The sequence below is a fragment of the Procambarus clarkii genome, unplaced genomic scaffold (genome assembly GCF_040958095.1).
Source record: "Procambarus clarkii isolate CNS0578487 unplaced genomic scaffold, FALCON_Pclarkii_2.0 HiC_scaffold_113, whole genome shotgun sequence".
Classification (NCBI taxonomy): Eukaryota; Metazoa; Arthropoda; class Malacostraca; order Decapoda; family Cambaridae; genus Procambarus; species Procambarus clarkii.
In genome coordinates, this window is record NW_027189146.1 from 1,876,808 (window position 1) to 1,886,576 (window position 9,769).

At 42.8% G+C, this 9,769-nt stretch overlaps 1 non-coding gene across 1 annotated transcript; it reads left to right on the forward strand.

Annotated features, from left to right (window-relative positions):
• The first annotated feature begins 8,635 nt into the window (after positions 1-8,635).
• LOC123749336 (5S ribosomal RNA) lies at positions 8,636-8,754 on the forward strand. The gene has a single exon (XR_006771882.1). It is a non-coding gene; the product is annotated as a 5S ribosomal RNA (ribosomal RNA).
• The last annotated feature ends 1,015 nt before the right edge of the window (positions 8,755-9,769 follow it).

Here is a 9,769-nt window from a genome sequence, read left to right on the forward strand (position 1 = left end):
AGTTCAGTCCTCTTGGCACGACTTAAAGTCCCTATTTCACCTGCTGGATTTGCACGGAAAGTTTGGAGACGAAACATGGTGAAATTAGCAAATAAAGGTACACGAATGTTCAATAATGAAATGTCAGAAACAGGACAACGTGGCAACTGGCACCTATCCTGTGTGATCTTTAACAATTAACGTTAAGTGAAAGATATTAAATGATTAAATTAAATCAAGGGCGCAGGAAATCTTGTACCCGGTACTCATGTAAGAGAATAAGGGCAAGAAAATCCTACTAACAAATGAAACAAAGTTTCGAAAACAAATGAAACAGTTAAATGCTTCAAAAGTAAAATTGGTAGTCCAAGGATGTAGGCATACCTTGCCAAGTCTCTATAGGACATAAAGCAAGTTTTTCCCACTGAATTTAATATGATACTTACAGAATTAGCGAACTTTTGTGCTCTGAAAAAATAAGCTAATTCCCTACCGTTGTATGTATCATCATCTCTGACTGACGTGTAGGGGTGCGAGGTGTCAACTGGTGACGAGAACTGCTGCTGAGGTCCCAATTCAGCAACTAAAGTTCGAGCTAGAGGAACTATGGCCCTCTTTGTCCTCCTACAGTCAGATTGCAGAAGATTGGGTACTCTTGACCCGGGGCAGACCACAGTACCAGGGTACCAATATGATGATCTGTCAGAATGAGAAATATTCAAGGGACATAGATGGTAAATACGAGTAATAACATGGAGGGAGAGATGACCAATTAAGAGTATGACTGAGGCCTACAGTCACCACGTAATCCAAAGTTGTCTCACCTTCACTATATGTTACTCTCGTAATGCACAATACACCGCACCTTATAAAAATGAAATTGAATGAAAAATAGTAAAGCTACGTTAACAAAGTTAAATACGCTTACCATAAATTACCACTTGGCACCAGTACCTGAGTGAGGCTCCTAGGACAGGCCCCCATATAACTTGTGACGGTAACGCGTTGGTGTTCGGCTGTTTAAGGCTAGGGGTATGGCCTCGTCACATAGTTATAAAAAAAAATAGAAAAACTGGAACTTCGTCTGTGGTAAGGTAAGGAGAAGACACACAAAACACAAGTAAAACTTTAACAATGAAATTTTAATTACGTTAAATAAATCAAAACATGAAAATAATGCACAAACAAATATGTATAATAAAATCAATCAATCAAAATAATAAGAATACTTAAATGACACAATGAAAAGTTACGTTAAGGCAAAATAACAAGAAGTGCAATACAACAGTAAGTGGGAGGTGCTGGAATATTGGCTTAAAGCCACCACCTCTCTCAGTACACTCTAGAGTCTAGCTGGGAGGTGTGCTGGCTACGAAAGCACGGAACATTCTGAAGACTGATGTTGGGGCGACCCCAGACATCAGGTAGTATTGGGGGGCGAGTGCAGGTGCAGCCAGACCGGCGACCAATCAGCGGAGCCGTAGCGATCAACGGGTAGTTTGGTGATTTGGGTCCGAACAGGTGGCGGGCTGCATACGTTTCTGCTCACCCTTGCAAGCCTTGCTGGTGCTGGTGTTGTTGTCGTTGTTGGACATTTCTTCCATAGTCTTTTATATAATTGTGAAGACGTAATTTGGAGGGAAGAGCAGGCTCAATCTCTTGAAGGAGATTATCGTCACAACTCTCCCCCGAAGCCTGCGGTTCTGGAAGAAGTACGTCGTTATGTGGTGGAGTAATGGATGGAGTCGCTTCTACTTCATAAACTCTGGAGAGATCATGGGCTAAGATGTTGTCAGACTCTTGGTATAGCGTGTCTCCAGGTTGAATTTCTGCAGGTAGCAAGCCCATAGTAGAAGACGTTGAGATGAGAAGTGGGCGTGCTGCAGGAGGTGTAGGGTGGTGTGGTCCGTATTGATGGTGGACCGAGCACTTTTCAGGTGTGGAGTGAAGTGCTGAAGCTTCAGGATGAGGAAGAGTAGCTCCTTGCCAATTGTTCCGTAGATCCTTGTAGCAGTAGTCGCTGACAGGTGTATTCTTCTCGCCTCGTTGCTGCATCACGACACCACCCACGTCGGTACCATTGGCGTCGACATGGAGGATGAAGGGCTTATCTGACGAGGTGAGAGTGGAATTAGAAGAGGGCATAGGAGCACGAGTATTATCCTGAAAGCATTTGGGAAGATCATTAAGGATTTTGGAATTAGAAGGCGCCGACTCCTTGTCAGTGCTTTCGGGAGAAGAAGCCGGGATGGTCTCACTGTGGATGTAGGGTTCTGTGAATGTGGAATAGTTAATCAAGACAGTGGGAGGAGTACCATTATATTGCTTCAGGAGGTTGACGTGGCACAGCTGGGTCTTCCGCCGCCTATCTGGAGTCTCTATCACATAATTATTATTATTCCTGCACTCTTTGACGCAGTAGGGTCCTGAAAATCTGTTTTGTAAAGGTGAACCTGGGATAGGGAAATAAGCAAGGACGAAGTCTCCCGGCTTGAATTTTCTTACTTTGCTGGTCTGGTCGTAATGAGTCTTCATTCTCACCTGGGCTTTCAATAGATTATCATGGGCAAAGCGGTGGACTCTCTCTAGAATGTGTTGAAGGTTTTGAAGAAACTGGGGCACATTCTGATGCTCACTGAAGGTGGCATCTCTGAGAGAGTCTTTGAAAGCCTTAAGGGGAGTACGGCACTTACGGCCGTAGAGCATCTCATAAGGAGATACTCCTAGGGACTCATTGGGGAGACTTCTGAAAATACACATTATTAGGTCAATCTGCTTATCCCAATCCTTCGAGGTTTCACTACAAAACTTTTTCAAGAGTGCTTTGATGGTCTGATGACTACGTTCAAGAGAACCCTGTGAAGCAGGATGATAGGGGCTGGACAATACCTGTTTGATGTTGAACTCCTCCAGTGTCCTTTTGAAGAGATCACTGGTGAAGTTGGTGCCACAGTCACTTTGAATCTCCCTGGGAAATCCGTATTGAGTGAAGATCTTCAGTAGATGTTTGATAACCGTAGCAGCCGTGATGTTCTTCACTGGAACTGCTATGGGAAATCTGGTGGTAGGACACAGGATGGTTAGGATGTAGGCGTTACCTGAACTGGTCCGAGGTAAAGGACCAACACAGTCTATTATGAGTCTGTGGAAAGGTTCCGCAGGCACCTGTATGGGAATCAGTGGTGCTCTGGGAATGGAGACGTTCGGTTTGCCTGCCATCTGACATGTATGACACTGTTTTACGTACTGTTTGACGTTATTTACCATACCTGGCCAGTAGTAGTCTTGACGAATCCCATGGTAAGTCTTGTTGAAGCCGTAGTGGGAGAATGATCCGTGGGCCAGGTGTAGAATAGTGGGCCGCAGGCTGGTGGGAATCACAAGTTGTTCGGTGTTGGCCCAATCGTCCTCCTCCTTCAGTTTACTGGGTCTATATCGGCGGTAGAGCAAGTCGTTCTCTAGGAAGAACCCAGGAATACTGTCGGGTTGAGTCTCAGCCTGGAAAAACAATGGTGTTAAAGTAAGATCTTCCCTCTGCAACTTACGGAACTCCAACTTGGTCAGATGCGGGGGTAGTTTCTGAGGGTCTTGAGGGACAGCGGTAGCAGTAGAGTCAGCTGGCTGTGGACGTGCGGCTTGTGCACGGGTGGTCACGAGAACCGGAGGAGAAACTTCACTCTCTTGAACCTCTGCTGGAACATACTCAAGAATAGGGTTACTTGGCACAGAGTTACACACCTGGGGTTTGTCCATGACGATCAGGTTGGTTGGTTGCAGGTCTTCTGCCAAGTCGTTGCCTAGGAGAAGTTGCACTCCAGGCATGGGAAAAGGCTTTTCCCTGACGGCGACTTGGACTTCCCCGTTCACGTAGGGACAATCCAGGTGGACTCTGGCGAGAGGGTATGGAGTAGTAGCAGTGAGGTCAGTGATGAAGACTGTTTCCCCGGTGTAGACTATGTTGGGCACAGCCGACTTCAAGATGATCGATTGTAGAGCCGCTGTGTCCCTCAAGATCTTCAATTTGAAACGTCCCTCCGGATTTGAACCGTTGGCAGAGACAGTTCCAGTATACAGGTGGTTACTGAAAAGAGAAAGATCATTAACATCAACACCAACATTCATCACAGGCTTACCGGACTTAGGAGGAGTTGGTTTGGGTCGTTGTTGGTCAGTGGTTCCCTTGTATTGAGACTTACCACACTTGTCTATGGTATGTCCATAGAGTCTACAATACTTGCAGTACAGTTGTGAACCAGCTTGATCGGGGCTCACCTTCTCGTAACTGTACCACGACTTCTTACTGGAGGATGGTTCAGGTGTCAGCCGGTGTATGAGGCTGTAAGTGTCAGCCGACTTAGCACACTTCAGGTAGTCGGTTTCTTCTTTATCTGCTAAGTAGAGGCGGACAGGAGGCGGCACACGTCTCAAGAATTCTTCAACAAGCATCAGGTTCACGAGTTCTGTAAAAGTAGAGACATGTGCTGCTTCCAGCCATTTCATGAAATACCTCCGTTTCGTGTTAACAAACTCGAGGAAGGTAGTGGTACTTGCCTTCAGGTGGTCACGGAATTTCCTTCTATAACTTTCAGTAGAGAGGAGGTAGGCGTCCAACACTGCTTGTTTCAGAGTGTAGTAGTCATTCTCAGACGCCAAAGTACTGAGTGTGACTGCAGCTCTACCTGTAAGATGGACTCTGAGAAGTGTGGCCCATTGGTCGACAGGCCAACTGAGTTGATTAGCAAGGGTTTCAAAGGTGGTAAAGAACACATCAACTTCTGCTTCTACAAAGGATGGCATTAACTTACTTGCATGTGATATATTAAAACTGACGGGAAGATTGGCAGTAGCTTGCTGGCGTTGAGTGAAGTGTGAAGTTTCCAAGGCGATTTCGCGTTGACGACACTCTAGAGCCAGAGTCGCTTGTTGCTTGTCATGTTCGCGTTGTATTTCCAACTCGCGTTGTTTGGTTTCAAGCTGTAAGCGTTCCCGCTCCTGGAGTGTTTCAAGCTGTACTCGTTCACGTTCACGGAGTAATGCGACCTCGCGTTCGTGTTCTTCTCTCCTCAAAGCAGCTTCGCGTTCTCGTTCGTCTCTCCTCATAGCAGCTTCGCGTTCTTGTTCTTCCCTCCGTATGGCAGCTGTTCGTTCTTCAATCTTGGCCAGCTCTAGTTTGAGTTTCAGCGTTGCCAAATCAGTTTTATCTGCAATATAGTAAGTTTCATGAGTTTCAGAGTCTATCTTACCTTGCTCTAAATAGTAATCCAGCAACAGGTTGTGTAGGTCATTTTTGTTGGCTTGATAGGGAACTTCTAGTTGATACTCATGTGCAAGAGTTTGTAGTTCAGTCCTCTTGGCACGACTTAAAGTCCCTATTTCACCTGCTGGATTTGCACGGAAAGTTTGGAGACGAAACATGGTGAAATTAGCAAATAAAGGTACACGAATGTTCAATAATGAAATGTCAGAAACAGGACAACGTGGCAACTGGCACCTATCCTGTGTGATCTTTAACAATTAACGTTAAGTGAAAGATATTAAATGATTAAATTAAATCAAGGGCGCAGGAAATCTTGTACCCGGTACTCATGTAAGAGAATAAGGGCAAGAAAATCCTACTAACAAATGAAACAAAGTTTCGAAAACAAATGAAACAGTTAAATGCTTCAAAAGTAAAATTGGTAGTCCAAGGATGTAGGCATACCTTGCCAAGTCTCTATAGGACATAAAGCAAGTTTTTCCCACTGAATTTAATATGATACTTACAGAATTAGCGAACTTTTGTGCTCTGAAAAAATAAGCTAATTCCCTACCGTTGTATGTATCATCATCTCTGACTGACGTGTAGGGGTGCGAGGTGTCAACTGGTGACGAGAACTGCTGCTGAGGTCCCAATTCAGCAACTAAAGTTCGAGCTAGAGGAACTATGGCCCTCTTTGTCCTCCTACAGTCAGATTGCAGAAGATTGGGTACTCTTGACCCGGGGCAGACCACAGTACCAGGGTACCAATATGATGATCTGTCAGAATGAGAAATATTCAAGGGACATAGATGGTAAATACGAGTAATAACATGGAGGGAGAGATGACCAATTAAGAGTATGACTGAGGCCTACAGTCACCACGTAATCCAAAGTTGTCTCACCTTCACTATATGTTACTCTCGTAATGCACAATACACCGCACCTTATAAAAATGAAATTGAATGAAAAATAGTAAAGCTACGTTAACAAAGTTAAATACGCTTACCATAAATTACCACTTGGCACCAGTACCTGAGTGAGGCTCCTAGGACAGGCCCCCATATAACTTGTGACGGTAACGCGTTGGTGTTCGGCTGTTTAAGGCTAGGGGTATGGCCTCGTCACATAGTTATAAAAAAAAATAGAAAAACTGGAACTTCGTCTGTGGTAAGGTAAGGAGAAGACACACAAAACACAAGTAAAACTTTAACAATGAAATTTTAATTACGTTAAATAAATCAAAACATGAAAATAATGCACAAACAAATATGTATAATAAAATCAATCAATCAAAATAATAAGAATACTTAAATGACACAATGAAAAGTTACGTTAAGGCAAAATAACAAGAAGTGCAATACAACAGTAAGTGGGAGGTGCTGGAATATTGGCTTAAAGCCACCACCTCTCTCAGTACACTCTAGAGTCTAGCTGGGAGGTGTGCTGGCTACGAAAGCACGGAACATTCTGAAGACTGATGTTGGGGCGACCCCAGACATCAGGTAGTATTGGGGGGCGAGTGCAGGTGCAGCCAGACCGGCGACCAATCAGCGGAGCCGTAGCGATCAACGGGTAGTTTGGTGATTTGGGTCCGAACAGGTGGCGGGCTGCATACGTTTCTGCTCACCCTTGCAAGCCTTGCTGGTGCTGGTGTTGTTGTCGTTGTTGGACATTTCTTCCATAGTCTTTTATATAATTGTGAAGACGTAATTTTGGAGGGAAGAGCAGGCTCAATCTCTTGAAGGAGATTATCGTCACAATATATATATATATATATATATATATATATATATATATATATATATATATATATATATATATATATATATATATATATATATATATATATATATATATTATAGCTTCAAGACTCCGAACCAATATAGAAGCATCAAGAGGAAGTGCTTGTGTTATGGGCCAATAGGCCTTCTGCAGTTACTTCCATTCTTATGTTTTTATTCCCATTGGTTCGTGTTTTATCTTGTGTAAATGTCAATCACCTTACCCAAAACTTTGGTACCATATCACCTCACCCATGTGTATATATAAATATATATATATATATATATATATATATATATATATATATATATATATATATATATATATATATATATATATATATATATATATATATATATATATATATATATATATATATATATATATATATAATATACAGAGTAAATCTACCCCAAAAGTAATGATTTATTTGTCTACAAAACTAAACTCTTTTTGGAATCATATGAGGCCCCTCCACTGAGGGGGGAGGCCTGGATGTTTATTGTCATGTGTATTCATGCTGCTTGCATGTCGTCGTTTATTTTGCCTTTGTTGTTTTCTTGACAGCTTTCTTTGCCTTGGGTGGTTTGGGAGATTTTGAAGCTCTCTTTATTTTGGGCTTTTTGTTCCCAACAACAAGCTGCTGCTGCTGCTGCTTCTTTTTCAAGGCTGTAGGTGGTTTGTTGCTTGTGGCGGCTTTCTTGGGAGTTACCACGGCCTTCTTTGCTGCTGTAGATGGTTTCTTGGTTGTGGTGGCTTTCTTGGGAGTTAGAACGGCCCTCTTCTCTGCTACGGCCAGCTTGAATGATCCACTAGCTCCACTTCCCTTGGTCTGAACAAGAATGCCGTCAGCCACTGCTTTCTTGAGAAATCTTCGGATGTAAATGGCGATCTTGGCAGCCTCGACTTTGTTGTTGGCAACAACGTACTTCTTGATTGCTTGTAGAGACGAGCCCTTACGGTCTTTGAGTGCTGCGACCGCGGCTAGAACCATTTGACTAGTTTTCGGGTGAGCAACCTGGACGCGAGGTTTCCTGGTGGTGGCCACCACAGCAGCAGCAGCCGCAGCCTTCTTGGTAGGCTTTGCTTCTACCATGATGATGATGAGATAACCAAGGTGATGAGAGACGCTCAGACAGTCACGGGGGAATGATGCTGCCGCCGCTTGAGCCGAACCTATTTATGTGCCGGCACGGTACAGAAGCTGCAACCTGGCAACTCGTCCACCAATCACGACGGTTGGTTTTACGGCTCCGAAACCTGGATCCCATATCTTCTCTAAAATAGAAGCATTTGTTCATGTTCTTTGTAAAAGTATCATAAAGCAGGACAGATGAGACAAATATCATAAAAACTGAAGAGCAGATGAGCACACACATGTATGTATTACAAAAGAAAATCCACAAATTCATTAGAAATTGGCAGGGTAGGCTGAGGAAGTAGGTAGATGTAAAATGTCTGTAAATGGCGAAAGAACATAAACCCAAGACTGAATAAACGATGTTAAATATCCATGCCAAGGAGACAAAAATATGTTAGGATACAATTACCATTAAGACACCACAAGAAGGTCCGTATCCTGCCGTGATGACTAAAAAGAGTTGGTTATTAGCCACAATGTGTAGGCAGTCTCATGCCAACGGCCATACCACGTTGAGAACACCGCTTCTCGTCCGATCAGCGAAGTTAAGCAACGTTGGGTTTGGTTAGTACTTGGATGGGTGACCGCCTGGGAACACCAAATGCTGTTGGCACTAATGTTTTTTGTTTTGTTTTGTTTTGTTTCGTTTGTTTTTGTTTGAATGGCTGGCTGGCTGGCTGGCTGGCTCCACGGGAAATTCACGGAGTTGTGTGGAATAAGGCCTGGTAAAATGAATTAATATGTATGTCATGTTTAAAACAAACTCGCTTAATATAGTGTGTGAGGCTTTATACAAAAACAAACAACCAAAACAAAACATGTTGTATATATATATATATATATATATATATATATATATATATATATATATATATATATATATATATATATATATATATATATAGATATATATATATAGCTTAATCCGGGTTTGAACTCGCAACTCCAAGAATACGCATCACTTATATACACTTTACCACTGGACCACTGCAGGACACTTGATGCTGAGGTATCAATTTAATGACGTAAATGCCATTTCCACAAATAAATGATAATTTAAAAGTATTTGTATGTACAAATCTTTTCTGTTTAAAAGGCTACAATATCAGTTACTGATATAATTTGTGTTAATGTTTCTATACCCACAGGAAGGCATGTTTTTGCTTATATGTAAGGGGTACGGAGAAGGAATCCACAGACCATCATTCCCCTTCCCCCCCCCCCCCCCCTCCCACCTACTACCACCACCACCACCACCACCACCACCACCACCACCACCACTACTACTCACCACCAATCACCACCAATCACCACCACCACCAATCACCACCAATCACCACCACCACACCTAACCGAAAACCCCCTAACACATCAACCCTCCCCCCAATCAACAGGCGAAATAATAACCCTCAAATGCCTGCCTGCCTGCCAGCCAGCCAATACTAACGGTCTTCTCAGAAAGAAAATCTCTTTGTATCTGTATTACTTGATGAAATGTATGATTCTAATAATGAAAATAAATTGTTATGTCGGTTGTATGAGCATAATGACCAATATGCACATGATATGAATGAATTAAATAGTGTAGTTTTAAGTAATTAGGTTGTAGACACATTAAGCGGATATGA